This window comes from Cinclus cinclus, chromosome 2, assembly GCF_963662255.1.
Source record: "Cinclus cinclus chromosome 2, bCinCin1.1, whole genome shotgun sequence".
In the NCBI taxonomy this organism is placed as follows: Eukaryota; Metazoa; Chordata; class Aves; order Passeriformes; family Cinclidae; genus Cinclus; species Cinclus cinclus.
In genome coordinates this window covers 31,423,969-31,440,753 of record NC_085047.1, presented here as the reverse complement: position 1 = coordinate 31,440,753, position 16,785 = coordinate 31,423,969, and the positions used below count along the sequence as shown (strand labels likewise).

The 16,785-nt window shown below is 43.7% G+C and overlaps 1 protein-coding gene across 4 annotated transcripts in view; it reads left to right on the top strand.

Moving 5' to 3' along the window:
* The first annotated feature begins 3,470 nt into the window (after positions 1-3,470).
* Positions 3,471-16,785, top strand: part of TSPAN9 (tetraspanin 9) — a 168,178-nt gene continuing 154,863 nt past the window's right edge. For 2 of the 4 annotated variants that reach the window (XM_062487424.1, XM_062487423.1), the window contains exon 1: positions 3,471-3,523. The gene's annotated coding sequence lies outside the window, so the exon portion shown is untranslated. Of the gene's footprint in view, positions 3,524-9,956; positions 10,038-16,785 lie in introns of those variants that run through there. The other 2 variants (XM_062487426.1, XM_062487425.1) reach the window with 1 other exon arrangement.

Below are 16,785 nucleotides of genomic sequence, written 5' to 3'. Positions count from 1 at the left end.
TAGACACAAGGATCATTTCCTTGAGTATTACACACATGCTTTAGCCTTTGGTGCAATGGTTTCCCAGTGACCTTTTCTTTCCCATTACCCAGATCATTTTTGTCTTGCTTCTTTGACATCTTGGACAAGAAGAAGGAGTTGAAGATCTTGTGTGGTTACAGCAAAGAATAAGAACTAATTCAGACATGTGAGAACACCCTCAAACTTTCTCTAGAGCTGTAGAAGAGGCAGGAAGAACACATGGTGAGCCTTAAAGAAGCTGCCAGGGGGTCATGGTGATTCACCAATCCTGCAAGCAGAGTCTACACCAAAACCAAGCAGGAAGACAGCAGACAACTTGCATGCTTGTAATGAAACATCAAGATTAGTGCTACTGTCTATGAGGGAAGGCTAGCCAGAGGCTTAGGTTGACCACAGCTCTGTCCGAAACCTCAGATTGTGGTGCAGTCCCAATCCTCTTGGACACCAGATCCAGATCTACTACACTGGAAGCCATGTTTGCCTTCATTGAACATGCTGGTCCAGCAATTAGTCAAGACTCCAAATCTGTGATTCACACAATTTTGGTGTCTTAAATGAGCCACAAAAATACTGGTGCTCATTCTGAGGAAAACTAATAGGGTGTCTTTAGAGAAAAGCACCTCCATCATCTCCTTCAGGTGCAGAATACAGCAATAATGATGGAAATAACCTGAATATAAGCAAAGTTAGAAGGTCTAGATGGATGATCTCTTTCTGTCATAAAGAGAAGCAAAGACTGATTTTTCAGCTGCCTTAATTTCCCCACAGCACTCAGCTCTGTTGCCACGTTATGATTTCATCTGAAATTGGTGGCTGGGACCAAAGCCACAGACTTGCTATTACAGTAGAGGGGGTGCATCCTGTGAATTACACTGGAAAGTGTCCTTTTCTAGGTGCCTCAAATGCAGCTATGCAAAGGTGCTCTCAGAAGCTGCATGTAGCCTTCAGTTTTGATGCCATGGATTCAGGTACACAGAATCACAGAACAAACAAAGTTGGAAAAGACCTTTGAGATTGTCAGGTTCAATCTATGACCTAACACCACCTTATCAACTAAACCATGGCACTAAGTGCCACATCCATTTTTTTTTTTAATACCTCTGGGGATGGTGACTCCATCACCTCCCTGGGAAGCCCATTCCAACACTGAACCACTTTTTCTGTAAAAAACATTTTTCTAACACCTAGCTTAAACTTCCCTTGGTGCAGCTTAAGATGGTGGCCTCTCATCCTGTTGCTGGTTGCCTGGGAGAAGATGCTGATGAGGTGCAACTCCTGTTCCTCACGGTATGGACAACAACAGAGTGCTCCCATGTTAGATTTGGTTGCATGTGGAAGATAGCTAGTTGAAGGTGAAACACAGGTCTAACAGATTACTTTTTAAAACTTACTGGCATAATTGAGAAGAGACCTGCAGACAACTGCAGTTTCCTTTGTACAAAGTGTATCTACAGGTCCTCCCTAAATGATCAGGTTCATACAAAGCTCCCATACATGTTTTATTTGTTTCCTGAGCGCATTTTACCTTTTTTCCAAGGTAGACACCAACTGATGACTTGGTTTCACATATTGAATTTTTACTTCGACTTGAACTATAGAAATCCTATATACCTGGGTATAAAGCTGCTTTTCTTATGCAACAGGTAAAGAACACAACATTTTGCTGTTTCTTTCAGAGTGAACAACCAACCAAAAATAACACTACCACCAAGTGTCAAATGTGTTCTAACTGTCTGCTGACTTCTTGTGCCACTTGTCTTTAAGGAAGTGCTTGTTTATTTCCAAAGTTTAAGTTATTTAAAGAGTGGCATCAATACTGGAATGAAGATCCTTCAGCCCTGAGGTACAAGGTGATTTGTTGCATTAGAGCTACAGCATCCAGGAGATGGACCCTTCTTGTTGCCTGGAACCAGAGAACCAAAATAAGTTCTCTCCACAGATCTCTTGATCTCTTGGTGCATTGCAAGACATATTTCCTACATTGCTTGCTTTAAGGTAAACAAACAGCAATGTTTGTGTACTTCTGCATAAATAAATGACAACAGAGAGCTGCTGCACATGCTTCTCTTCTGGGAAGGAGAGAAACAAACACGCAGCAAATAACAGTTGTGTTGCTGGCAGCACTGCCACCAGGATGCTTTGAGTCTGTTGAACCAAGCAGTTTATAAAAATCCACTTAGGACATGATGGAAAGTACAAGAGAATATACTTGACGTGGACATCCCCTTGAACTGAGAAGTGTGACACCAGCAGCAGCACCAGAGAGGGAAATGAGAATACAGAGGGGACCTAGGAATGTGAAACAGATCTTCCTTCTGCAAAAACATTTGTGGCAAAGCCTTGAGTTTCTCTTCATAAACTCTAAACCACAGTTCCTCTCAGGAGGCCCATGTCCATAACTGCACTGCTCTACTTCTGTAGGCATCTCTGCCCCAGTTCTAGGTTGTTTCCTCAGCACATAACTCTTCACTTAGTAGTTCATGCCAGAACCTTCCCCAGCTCGGTTAAGACAACTCGAGAGAGTCTTCTGCTGGAGACAGTGTTTAAAGTTGACTTCATTAAGTTTTTGTTGCATTTCCACTGACACCCAGAGGAAGGCAGGTGGGGACTTCCTATATGATGTCAGAAGATTTCCCTTATGGCCCCGTCTCCCACAGCATCACAGATAAGAATGAGTAAGATTGAAAAAAGACCTCAAAGAGGCTTGCCATAAACCCTAGACTGCTGTGTCCTATACTTCCATGAATGCTGACTCCGCCACTTCCCTGAGCAACCTGTTCCAATGTTTGAACACCCTTTCAGTGAAGAAAGATTTCCTAATATGCAATCTAAACCTCACCAGGCACAGTTTGATGCTGCGTCCTCTCGTCCTATCACCTGTTACCTGGGAGAAGAGACCGACCCATACCTGCCTACAGCTCCTGCTGCGACCGCAGAAAGCTCAGAGGAGCACTCGGAAGACACGCTTTCCCCCTGTGCGCGAAGCCATAACAACACACTGGCAGTCGCGGTGGGCTTCGGACCACCGAGCATCTCAGCCCGGGTTTGCCGCTCGCAGCAGCGCTCCGGGCCGCCTGCGGGCACGGGCACCACGCCCGCCTACCTGAGCCCGGAGGGGACTCGGTCCAGCCCCGGGTCCCTGGGGGCACGGCCAGCTGAACAGGGCGGTCGGGACATCCCGCCAGCTCCGGAGGGTGCGCCGGGGGACGCTCCCGGCGCCCACCCCAAGGGCTTCCCGGAGGGTGCCGCGGGCGACAGAGGGAGCGGGGCGGGCGCGGGATGGAGCGGGCCGGCAGCGTTCCCTCCCTCCCTGCATCCCTCCCTTCCCTCCTCCGCGGGGCTGGAGCCTCCCCTGGGCAGCGCCCCCAGCTCCTCCCCGCTCGGTAACGCCGGTCGAGCCCCTCCTCCCGTTTCCGCTGGCAGGAGCTGGGGCCGTGTCCTGCCCTACCTCCGCTGCTCCCCCAGCGCTCGGCCCCATCAGGCCCGGCCCAGGGACGCGCGGGTGAGACCCGGCGCCGCGGGGGGCGAGGGGCGATGGGGACCTGCGGGCGATTCCCGGCCCCGGGAGAGGGGAGGCGGCAGGAGCGGGGCGGGGGTGCCGGGGGTGCCCGTCGCGGGGGACGCGGGATGCCGGCCCGGCCGCTGGAGATGCCGGGGAGCGGCGGGGTCCCGGCGGGATGAGGGTGCGGGAAGGCTGCGGGTGGCTCGTAGGGGGTGAGGAGTGTTTGCTGGAAACAATAACACCCCACCCCCCCCACCCCCTCCGGTGCCTGTGTGATTTTTGCGGAAACAGGAAAGTTAGTTCAGAGGGATGAGAGGAGCCCAGCGGCGTCTGCGTGCGCGGTGCTGCTCCCATGCCGGGGAGCCCGCGGTGCCCGTCCCGCACGGGAGCGGGTGGCTTCGGCTGGGGATGGATTTGTCCCCGCCGCCGGGAAGAACACTCCTGGGAGAGCGCTGCTGGCAGGCGGGGGCTGCCTCTGCCGTGGCCTTGGCGGCCCGTGAGGGGCTGGGGGCGGGCAGGGCGTGAGGGGAGGGAGGCTGCGCCCGGCCGGGATGGCAGCGAGCCCGCCCTGGGCTGACAGCTCCGCTCGGAGCCGCCCGCGGACGTGGAGCCAGCGGTTCCTGCCTTCCCCCTTCTTATGTAAAACTTGACTCCGGCGTGGCCTTTTCCTGTTCGAGCTTTTGGAAACTTTTCTTGCTGAATCTTGGGATATCCGCCTGTCGCCGTGCTCCTGGTGGGAGGCGGGAGGTTTGCCTCTAAGGATGGCCTTCAGGTCCAGGGATTTCTGATGGGCACAGTGGTATGGGGATGCTGTGTTAAGGAAAAAATTAGATTACAAGGGAGAGCTGCATTTCTCTACTTAATCGTTTTATCAGCTCTTCTTTTTTCTGTGCTTTTGCTCTGTGTAGTTCTGTGTTTTGAACCATAGGAACAGGGGTACCTGATTTTCCTACCTGACTCCACTGAACTTACTTTAAGACTTGGGCATAGTCACCTGGGATAAGTCCGGGTAAAAGTTAAATATTCTCTAGAACAGCTGTGAGAGTCAAATCACACAGTTTGTTTGGGCTCTTGGCCCATTCCTGGATGGGCCTAAACGTTGCCTGTGGAAGCCAAAACTTAACATGTTCCTGTAGTAAAGTTGTTAGTAACAGGTGCCACAAATTGTTTTAATGGTTTGTTTGTTAAGCTGGTAGTGAAGGCCTTTGTAGCCAGGGTGTATAATTGCAAAGGATAGCAGCCACTGAAGTGTGCATTTATATGAGTTGTGTTGGCATGGAATGTGGGGCCAAAGTTAGTACTCAATAACTTTTAGAATGTCAGAAGATAAATGATGAACGTTGAGAACACCAAGGGGAAAAAAAATCCTTGCAGTTTTATGTCCTTTGTTTCCATTTTGCATTTTTCCTGAGCTCCAAGTATGAAAACCGATGGAGCTAATATAGCTTCTGCCTCCAGATCTCTCCCTTTCATATTTTTAGAGCTGTGATGATCAAATTGCAAATCCTACAGAAAAAGCCTTTTCTATAATGGGGCTGTAAGACTTGTGGCAAACTTGCTTTTGGATACCTGCACTTTCTTTAAACGTAATTCTTATTAATAAAGCTGCATAAGAAGACCTTTGGGTCAGATCATAACAAATGCAATGTCATTTGCATCATTCAGGCAAAGCTCTGGGGTTAGAATGGCCCTGTTCATCTCTGTTGGGCAAGACAGAGGGTTAACTGTGAATGTCAGTGTTATCTTAGCTATTTTGGTTATATTTTAGCAGAAAGTAGCTATCAGAGATGCATATCCCACAGTCTTCGCTTTCTGTGCTATTTTAAGTTATTTTCTTCCAAACCATGCCAAACCTCAGCCTGTCCATGAGGGTATTTCCATCACAGCTATGTATTTTTAATGTTTAACCCCTGTCTCCTCAAACAAACAAACTAAAAAACTGCAATAGAAAAGTGAAACGCAGGAAGGGCACAGATTAAAATAGCAAACGAACACTGAGGTGGCAGTACTGATTGGAGGAGTTACTTTCACATTTGTGTCACAAGTGAAAGTAGCAAGTTTGCACTAGAGAATCCAAGACTGTGACTGCTGTGTTAGTGACTGCTTATTTTAGAAGTATGTTGATATTCCCGAGGTACTTGGGTTTTACAGTTGAAAACCCATCTCAGTTTTTCCCTTTTATTTGTTTCAGAATTGTGCTGTTTGCAAGTGACTGATGCCCCATTAGTTTTCTGTGTTGAATGTCACTAGATTTATTGATGCATGACAAAAAGAGATGAGAATACATTAAAGAAGCTGAGCATGAGCCAGTGTTGTGCCCTGGAAGTGCAGGCAGCTGACAATACTCAGTACTATTTTAATAAGACTGCAGCCAGTATCCAAGGAAGTGATTATCTCAGGTCAGGGTCTGCATCAGCGGGGTCCAGGACCAGGATTCACACATGTGGCTGGATGCAGGGCACAGCTACAGCGGCGTAGGTTGGGCAGGCACTGAAGGCCACAGGCTGAGTGAGGATGGGGTCCCTGGTGCCATGAGCAGAGAGCAGGGGTGGATGGGAGACTTAAAGAGCATTTAAAGGCCTTTCAGTGTTCCCAGAGCCCTGGTGCCAGGAGAATGGTATGCTGAGGGAACAAGGCTTGTTCATCCTGGAGAAAACTTTGATGGGACTTGTAGACACCTTCTGGTACTTTAGAGGAGGTTCTTGAGAAGACAGAGCTTCTTCACTCCGGTATATGGTGGCTGCATGAGGGACAACAAAGGAAAGTTGAAATGAGGTTCAAGATAGATGTCATTTCCAGCAATGAGGACAGTCAGATGCTGGAACAAGTTGCCCACAGGGGTTGTGCAATGTCTGGCCTCACAAGTTTTCAAGTTCAAAGCAGATAGTGTTATTCATACCTCACAGCTGGCCCTGTGTAAGGTAGAGCATGATGGAACCCCCACAGGCCTGCTCCAAAATGAGTTCTCTGATCCTAAGGTGAGGCAGCCATTTGGTCTGAGAAGGCAGGAGGTGTGTAAAACAATGGCAGTGCTTGCAAATACCCTGCATGAAGAAATGAAGGAAGGTTTTAGTATAGTGATGTGTTGCTAAGATGCTAACAGAAATTAAAAACTTTCCTCATTATGCTTACAGCTTATGCTGGGAAGGTGTGTGTGTGGGTAGGGGAATGGTTTGTATTTGTAAACTCACTTTCCTATAGTGATTCTCAAAGTACAAAGTGACTTTTTGGTGTAACATCTCTTCAAGATGTGTTCTGGAACAGATCAAACCATGTTATTTCAAATTTCATGTAGGAAGTGTGATGGCAATAAAGTATGGTGCTGAGCTTGGGAAAGACAGTGTATGACCACGGAATAGCTCTTATCTGAGGGTTGTCTTCTTTGACTCTCTAGAAAATAGAATAAGTTAATAATAATAATGTCTGCCAGCACCAGCAGATCATTTCCCCATTTGTCTTGTGGTTGTTGGCAGATTTTAGGATTGACTCTATCCTGGTGAGGCCATCTTAGCAATACCCACAGAATGTGAGTGGATTAGAAATAGGTATTTGTCTTTTCCTTTCTACCTGTAAAAGTAGGGATGTGCTCAGGAAGTGCTATCTCTTTGCTCAGTGCAATACATGTTGAAATTTAATTTTGAGGGGAAGTACTTGTTGGGAAGATACAAACTTTTGTATATTTTACTCGGGGGTTAACAAGATACTTTCTTGGAGACTACAGGTATCACTAGTGCACTCTGCACTTCCTCTTCATCTCTTCTGATCTCCTCAAACTGACTTCCAGAGGCTGTTCTTGCTGCTCCTTGTAGCCTCCCTCAATGAAACATGCATTGCTGAATGTCAGTGCTGTTGTTTCCTGGGGAAAAAAACATCAAATCTGTCCTGTGGGGTCACTTTCTGTGGTTCAGTGATGTATTTTCTGTGGTGTCCTTGTCATGAGGCTAGACTCTGTTCTTCAGTGAAAGATGCTGGATGCTTTCCTTATTGGACAGGTGTTTCAGGGAAGGTGATGTCTCTGTGAGTTGTGTTAACACAGCTGGACAGCACTGTTACTTAAATGTCTTTCAAGTCCTACCTCACCTTTCCCTCTGTTTTCTGATGATATTCCAAACACTTGCATTTATTGCTGTCAAAAAATAAACCTTGAGGGCTGGAGTTTGTAGAATGAGACATGATCCTTGGGCAAAGCCCAGCTGCTGCAAGGTGTTACTGTCTGCAAGCCCAGGAAAAAAACAAGAGGCATCTGACTGTTTCACATGGAAGGAAGAACAGATAGTAAATATGGGATCCTGGGTAAGTAATGAGCTGTGTTTTGATGCCTGTGAGATGTATTAGTCTTCCTGTTGAGAAGGGGTGAAAAAATTCTATTGTTGAAAAGCTTTTAAAATCAAGGTGTGTTGTAGGGATAGCTCCAGGCAGATGGGGCAGACTAAGTCATAAACATATGCTCCGATAAGCATTTAAGTGGCAAAAGGTACTAATTAAGCTTACTATTTCTTTAAAGTGATGTGAATACGATGTTGTAATATTATGATAACACTGAAGTAGTAACATACATTTAAAATATTTGAAGTTTGCATTAATCTTTGTTTCAAAAGGTAAAACAGGAAAACTTATTAAAGTTTTTTTGAAAGCACTTTTCCCTTTTGCTGTCAGAGTTCTCCTTTCTAATTCAAACGCTGTCATGCTGTTCTAATGCTTGGTATTTCTGAAGGTGGAAGTGACTAATAGCTGGGTGTTTGTTTCCATGATCCCTGTTACAAGTGCAAAAGGGGAAACAAACTGCATTAACTAGTGTAAAGCTGATGATATTTTTGAGGCTGAGTCACTGTATGTCTGCCTCTAGAATCAGGTGGAGTGTGTTAACTGGGCTTTAGTTTCTACTCTGATACTGCTCAAGTAGAGCTGTCTTCGCCCTGGGCCGTCCTCGCTGATTTACAAGTGCTTGGATTGGTCTGTGTAAGCTCACAGTGAGGGTATGATGGAATATATCAACCTGATGCAGGCATGGGACCACAGGAGCTGCATTATCCCTGTGTGGCATGTCTGGGCAGGAGGCACGGCCAGACTGGAGTGGGAGGGAAGGCAGGAGCCTTGAGAAGGCACTAGGCTGAGGGAGAGGAAGTCTGCAGCCCTCCCCTGGGAGGAAGGGCTGAAAAGGAAGGATGAGGTGGTACACTGAACAGAGAGCTGAAATGTCACACCCTGTCAGCAGGTTTGAAGGAGACTTAGCTCAGAATTTTGAGACTGTGCTAGGGAACAGGGATCAGTACAAATCTTAGAGAGCACAAGGCTCTCTGAACTCTCCTCTATTTGGTGTTCTTTAATTTGACTCTTAATTAAATTCATTTGATCTGAAGGACGGGGGGGAGGCAAAGCTTGAAATTGGAGGAATCCTGGGTTTAGGCCACTGGTGGGAAGATCCCAAGTGACTTGTCTTGTGCAATTGGGTAGTCAGTGCTGTCTCCTCAAGTGCCTTATGGCAGTATGCTGACAATCATATTTATGGTGATTGCAGCTGTACTTCAAACTCATGTTGAGAACAGGCAAGGAGATTGCTGTTGTCATTTGCACATTTCTAGGGGTTAAATAATTAAAGAATGCTTTTGAAAGCATACTTTGCTTTCTCTTTCTTTACTGCTGGCTTTTTACCCACAACTCTGCATACGGCTCAGTGTAAGGTGGTTCTGCCCAGTATGTTCATCCAGCTTTATTTTAAAAAGTTCCTTTATTTTGTAAATATATACTTATCCCAAAATCAGCTTTGCATTCCGTTTTATTTTACAACTGTAACCATGTGTGATTGAAGATTGTTACCTGACTGTTTGAAGAAAGTGCAGCTGAAGTTGTGAAGGATTGAAAGCAATGTTCTGAGAATGTCTAGTATGTTGTTTCTGCTGGAGGACAGTCTGCACAGTGTTATTTATATGTATTTATATACATGTGCACAAAATACCATTAGGGGAATGGGATAATGGTTCTGGCGGTAGAAGAGACCTGTACTAACCTGCAGATGGGAGCATGTCTCCTTGTAAAATAAAAACCTAAATGACTGGCCTAAAAGCCTGTAAAGGAAACCTTCCAAGTATAAATTAAGTGATTTTCTTTCATACATCAGAGCATTTGGATCTCTCCAGTGCTGCTGCACTGTCTCACAAAGTTTTGCCGAGTAACAGTGGCTTGCTCTGAGTTTTAGAAAAGCTCTTGCTGATCTGTTTCCCAGCAGTGGAGAAAGCAGCAGGACTGGCAAGACTTTACATTCATTGCACCTGGGACACTGTGGACAGCAGCAGAGGCATCTATAGGAAGGCTATAAATAGCTAATTTCTCACCTAATGGTGAGCTATTGGATGCCATCAAAGATGAAGAACAAGGGGGAAGAACTGCAACTCTGGGGAAATTCCCAATATATTCCCCTCACACCTACGGGATGGAACGATGGAAGATCTGCTAAGTCCTACACATTGAAACTTCTCCTGTTTAATGTGGGGGAAGACTCAGGGCAGTATTTCAGGTGAGTATGGTCAGAGATTAGAATATGAAGGCTATGGTAAATGTAATTTCTAGGACCAGTGGTCTGTAGATCACATAGATTCCATCTGTAGAGGAAGAGACTGCATTGAGAACAGGAGCTTTTTGGATGTGTGCTCTATTCAAGTTATATAGAAGGCAAAGTAAAGTAAAGTAGAAGTAGAGAAGGGATTTTCTAGAGAGAACCAGGAGGAGGAAATGAGAACAGAGTCTAAAGTTCCCACGCAAATATAAATTCATCTGGATGGCTTTCAGTTTTCCAAGTTCCATGTTGGCACATCATTTTCCTAGTGAATGGCCATCACAGAGTACCTCCCAAGACTTATACAAGAAACTCTCTCTTTTTCATTCTGTTTTTCTTAAAATAATTTCTTAAGACATCTTTCTTACAGCAGTCAGTTTGCCCCGAAAAATACACCTTCAGTTTCCTACTGTCCTGGGACTCCCAAGCAATCTCTATTGTATCGTACTTTATTTTACGAAAACAAAAAGTTTTGCTTGTGTTTCATCATAGCTTGGTTTTCACCTATTTCAGCTATTTAATCTCTGTCTTCAGTTCTTCCTTCTTATTCTGTTCTCCATCAGTTCCTCTTTGAAGAGCTGAGGAAGTTTTATCTATGGTAAGAACAGGACAATTTTGCTATCTTTAGTCCATTTCTTCCTTGCTGTTCCTACATTAAACCGCACAAAGGAAACAAAGCTGGTCCAAGTCAATTAGATATGTTGCTGTTTTTTTCTGAACTGCTTTTTGAAGATCTCTTTAAAGAGAAATGTTGCTTAATGTAGGAATCTCTATCTTTCTCCCTGCTTTGTCAAGTACTGTTTAGTTCCTCTGTTTTTAAAATCTGGAATTAATTAATCAAAAACTTCGTAAGGCCCTTGTTTGTTTTGAAGGTGCTAAGTCATCCCCCTCCTTTACTTTTAAAAGATACTGAGAAGTGACTTTCATTGCTCCATGTTCTTCTTAATCTTTAGTAGAAGAGTATTTTTTGCTTATATCACTGGACATCCCAGTTTCTGTTTCAAAGATCTGTAAGTGGTTAAAGATGTAGGTTTTAATTTTATTAATAAAATGCACTCATACCTCAGGTACAAAATATCCCCACGGCAAGCTCAAAACTGCCAAGGACAACCAAAGTAGGTGATTACCTGTGATGATGACATTGGTCCAAGGCATCCATTTACAAAAGCAGATAGACTTTACTTACCCTTGAGACATGGTTTGAGGAACTGAAAGACAAGTATGCTTTAGTCTGGAGGACAAGGTGTGGTGATGTACCTAATGTTACCTAATGGTTACCAGAGATAAGTGCATAGCAGTCACTGAGCTTTCTAGAAGAGAAAAGATCTGCATTTTATTCTTACTGTTATAGGGCTTCTGCTTTGGAAGGCAAACTTGGTTCCTTACTTTATTTTACTGTGAACTGTGGATTGAACAGGTTGTTTGGCTGCTAAGTACAGTTCCCTGCTCTTGTAGAAAACACAGTGAAAGATCCAAGTTTCTCAAGGATGTGCAGAGTGGCTGTTCCTTGCATCATAGTTTTTGCAGCAGTCTTGTACCAAAGTCTTGTACCCAAGCCATGTAGTGAATCTGTGGGGGGCAGGAACTGAGCCTTTCAGTTGCATCTGCCTGTGAGTTTTCATCTCACCAGTTCTGGTCTGTCAGATGAGTCTTGTTTCTTTGAGTTTATTATTAATGCTTACTTTGGCCAATAACAAGACCTCTTCAACATATTTCTTGCAAGCATTTAATCTTCCTTTCTTAATTTTACTGTGTACAGCTTTTGTCAGCCAGTCAGTGTACCTGTGACATGGCTGGGACTATCACCTGTTTTACAGGATTACATGACTTGAAGTGCTCCTCTCAGAACTATATATGACTTTGCTATAGATTGTGCTATGTTCATAACTGGCTTCCATCAGTGGTAAAGAAAGTTCATCTGTAAGTGTAGCTGACAGCATATTGTGTGTGACAGCAATTTGACTAACTAGCCCACAACTATACATCCCACTAGTGGAGCTGTGGGAATCTTGGCTGATTTAATTATTGATTAAAAAAAATATTTAGTTAGTTATTTATTAGTTATTGCTTAGCTGCCCTTGACTTCAGCATGAGTACTTCAGTGGATGAAACTGTTGTCACCTGTGTCACTGAGGACCTAGTTAGGTTGAGTGGTTGCCTGCAAGTGCTTGCCATGGAGCGTGACATTTGTGATGAGTTCATAGAGTATTTAGTTCACTTTAAGGAAGGTGTATAGAAGTGATGTGTATGATCTGTTGAAGTGTCCATGTGCTGAAGTAGGTGAGTAAACAGACTGTTCGAAATCAATGTTTCATTGTCTTACTTGATACAGTGAAGAAGGCAAAGAGAAAATATTAATTTAAAAATCAACAACAATGAAATGATGGAATAATTTCCATTGACTGATTTTGGTGAATAATCACAATTTAAAAAAATTAATTAGTCTGTACTTCTTTTTTTGTTTGCAGCTGCAGTAATAAAGCCCAACAATAATGATGGGCTCTTAAACAGTGGAGATGGCACTCCACTTCCGTGTCTTTCCTCCATGTGGTTGAAGGAGATCCTAGTCTCACTTTCCTACCTGTAGCACCCTTCTAACATTGGGGTGGTGCTGTTACAGGCTGGAAAGCTCCAGTATGAATTGAAGAAGGTGGGGTGCTTTCTGTTGTGTCGTTTTGTGTGGTTTTGACTTTAGCAGTTGTCCTAGAGGCAGAGGAGTCTTTATTGTACTAGAAGCAAAGGTAACATCAGTCAGAAGGAAAGCTACTGGAGGAGAGTTCATCAGGAAGGGTCTTGCTTAATTTCTAGTTTGGCTGCTGTAAGCAGGTCATCAGGAGTCATGGTGATAATGGAGACCTAAATGCCAAAGGGATAGAAGCACTGAGTTTTCTGACTAGTCTTTCTGATTTAATAGACACACAGCTTTTGCTTTTCCCTGTGGTTTCTGTTTTCCCTTTAGTTTCTGTAAACCTAATTATTTAAACTTGAGTCCAGATCAAATCAGTATATTATGCCCTGGAGACCACTGTTAAGACTTAGTCCTTTTGTTCACAAGCAGGTGGAATTTGATATACCTTTTCCTGTTTGTTTTTTTAAATCTCCCGAAATCTCTCCTTTCTGTCCTCCTAAGTTTGTGGTGGCAAGTTGGTCCAAAAGACAAAAAAAAATTCATTTTGTTCTTCTTCTTTCCAGGTTTGGTCTGTGACTTTTTCATTGGTGTACTTCCAGTTACCTCACTAAGTAAGATCTCTGTGAAGGATTCTTGGAGTCATTAAGCCTTATCTTTAATACTGCTCCCATTGATATTAAGGGAAGACAAGTTGGTCCTACACTGAGCCCTTACAAAACCTTTTTGTAACCTGTTATTTTCTTGCCACAAATGCTGAGAGTCCAGAGTAGCATGGTTGTTGTTGCTGGGATTGTCTCCAAGTGCTGCCATAAGTACTGAAGGAAATGTAACAGAGGAGGACAATATTCCTCTGCATTATATGCAATAATATTCCTCTTTCTCTGTTTTCTTACCTGTCTGTGACATTTGTAGGGAAAGGAAGCAGGGAAGAATGGAACAAGGTTCCTACTGAGAGCACTTTTGTTAGTCCACATAAGTTTTATCCTTTTGTGCAAGGATTGTTCTATAAACAGGCTTAGAAAAATAGACTCATCTTGGAGGAACCCAGGGCTGCCCCTGGGTCTTAGGCATCTTAGTACAGCTACAGGCCCATTGCTTTGTATTTTTACATTCACTGTGTTCTTCAGGGATTTGCTTAGAAGTCAGTGGAAGATGTGGCACTGCTTACCTTTCATTAAGTTTCTGACACAACAGAAGAAGCAACTTTTGCTCCTTTAGGGAAAGCAAGGTGATCCACGTTTCTTCTGAATGCCATGTGTTCTGCCAAAGGCTGCAAGGAGTGCAGTTTGATATATCCAAGCAGTGAGAGCAACAGAGAGCTAATAGTCTACTCTTGTACTTGGCTTGCCAAGAACTGTTTCATACTTCTGTGCTGCTGTGTAAAACTTGTCATGACAGCTGCAGGCAAAGAACATCTACTGTTGTACATCTTGGGATGGGTGATGAGAGATTGTGGTCTGTGAAGGGAAAGAATCTCCTTGCAACTGGGAAAAGCTGAGAACATGTTAGGTGAGGCTGTGAAAAAAGAATGCTGGAGTTTTCCTTTACTCTTGTGTGAGTCGTCATTAGAGGTGATGCTGCTGCAAAGATGCATTGACTTAGGGATACTGTTTATTTAAGAGAGAGCTGGGAAACATCTTGAGAGGGTTTTCAATATCAAGGAAATAGTTCTGTTGTCTGACTGCTGTGGAAAATTTCACTTTTTAGACTTGTGTGTTTCTAAGAGAAAAATCAGTAATAGGAGGTATACAACTAGCTTAAAATCTGTACATTGGATATTGGACATGGTTGTGGTTTAACCCCAGCCAGCAGCCAAGCCCCACACAGCTGCTTGCTTACTTCTGTATCAATGGGACTGGGGAGAGAACTGGAAGGGTAAAAGCTGGAAAATTCATAGGTTAAGCTACAAGCACAAGTAAAGCAAGGAATTAAATCACTGCTTCCCATGGGCAGGCAGGTGTTCTGCCATCTCCAGGAGAGCAGGGCCCATCACGTGTGATGGTGGCTTGGGAAGACAAAAGCCATCTCTGCAATCTTCCTCCCTTTCTCCTTCTTCCTTCACTTGATACGCTGAGCATGATGTTACATGATATGAAATATTCCTTTTGTCAGCTCTCAGTTCCAGCTGTGTCTCTTCCCAATTTCCCAAATACTTCCAATTTCCTCACTGTGGCAATACAAGAGGCAGAAAGGCCTTGGCTCTGTGTAAGCCCTGCTCGCCACCACCAAAATCATCTCTATATTATCAACTCTCTGTTCAGCACAAATCCAAAACTCAGCCCCATATCAGCCACTGTGAAGAAAATTAACTCCAAACCCAAAACCAGCACAGATGTGAATAGCCTCCTGATATTTTTGTTGCAAGACAAAGAATAAAAAGATGGGTGGGGGTGTCAGGCATTGACACAGGTAACATCTGTATTTGTAGTAGATGAGACACAGTGTTACAGTATGTGAGATAGAGAACCTATGAAATTCCATGCTGTTAAGATTGTTATAAAGAGTCTTGACTTGGTCATAAAATGTCTCTCAATAAGGCTGCTGTGTATTTACATCTTGCAGTGATTTTTCTGATTACCTTTTGCATGTGTGCCATGCTCTGAATCACATGGAATGGTGGTATGTTGATTACTGTGTCCTAGGAGAGCTGGGTGATGGAGTACACTAGGGAAAAGATAGTTGGGGAAGATTGAAATGGTAGTTATTTGTTCCAGGACTTTTCTTTATGTTCGTTCATGTGCCACTTGAAATGATTGCTATGTTGTGAGCTCTTTCATCTTGTTTCCACACCTTTAAAATTTGATACTGCAGAAATTAATGTAACATCATCTATAATGTTTAAACTGCCTCATGTTATGAAAGTGAGAATTCCCACAGCAACCTTAACTCTGCCCCCAGAAGAGAAAGCAAATCAAGTGAGTGTCTTAAGTTACACCATTGTGTAGCACTGGGCACCAGGATGTGCAGTTTGGCAAATATTTACCTTTCAGATCTGGTCCAAGTCCCTGGCAGAAATATCATGTGTTAATTATGCTAAATGATCATATTACACTGGTAAATGGGAATAGGCTTGATTCCCAGAATGCTGATCTGTGATTCACATCATCAAGGAGTACAAAAGAATCCACATTCCTTAGAGAGGGAAGATAAATAGTATACTTCAAACATTTTTCTTGCATGAATGATAATATGCAATTTTTGCCCTTTCCATTATGTTTCTGAAATCTGTTTCACAGCAGATTGAAAAATTAGTATCCCATCTCTAATGGAGGTTTAGAAATTACTCAACTTTGTTTACCTTGCTTATCAGTGTAGGTTCTGGATTTCAGATGCTCTTTTGTATTAATTCAAGGATTTTCCTTCCAAAGTTGTCCATTAATGCAAAGAAGATAGGACTTGAACGTGCTGAGCAGAATGGGAGACATGCTTTTTGCTTTCTATGAAATGTACTCATGCATATTAAAAAGCTTGCCAGACTTGAATTTCTAGAATCCGAACAACAAATTGTTGCTAAAATAAAGTGATTGAATGCCTGATGTGTGGTATTGAAGTTGAGTGAAATGCTGCTACTCATCAGTCAAAATTAAGTACAGTGTATTACAAAAGCTATTGTAGGAAACTGCTCAGTAGAGAATTCAGACCTGGACTGAATAGTGAAGACAATCTTCAGCTATATTTTAAAACCAGCACATAGTGTGGGGATTTTTAAATGTCTGGAAAACACTGTTGTGTAATGAAATCAAAAAGGATGTGTGAGATGCTCTGTGATTTATTTTTGGCAAGCAGCCATTCTAGGTAGGATGGACATTTTAACATATAGGATGTATTGAATAATGGGTTTTAAATGCTTAAGGTGTTGTTGTATGGGAACAAGTTGTCACTGTGCCCTACCCATGTGGTGGACTGTGAGGTCTTTCCTCTAAGATGACCCTGGACACCTCACTGGGGCAGGGCTGTTCTTCGTTTCTGTGGTTTGTTTTGGACTGTGAGTAGGGTCATTGCTCTCCAGTTCTTCATACTGTGCCCAGCAGAGTGAGGCACAGAGGGGAGGACCTGGGACCTACTGAACAAATCCAGGGC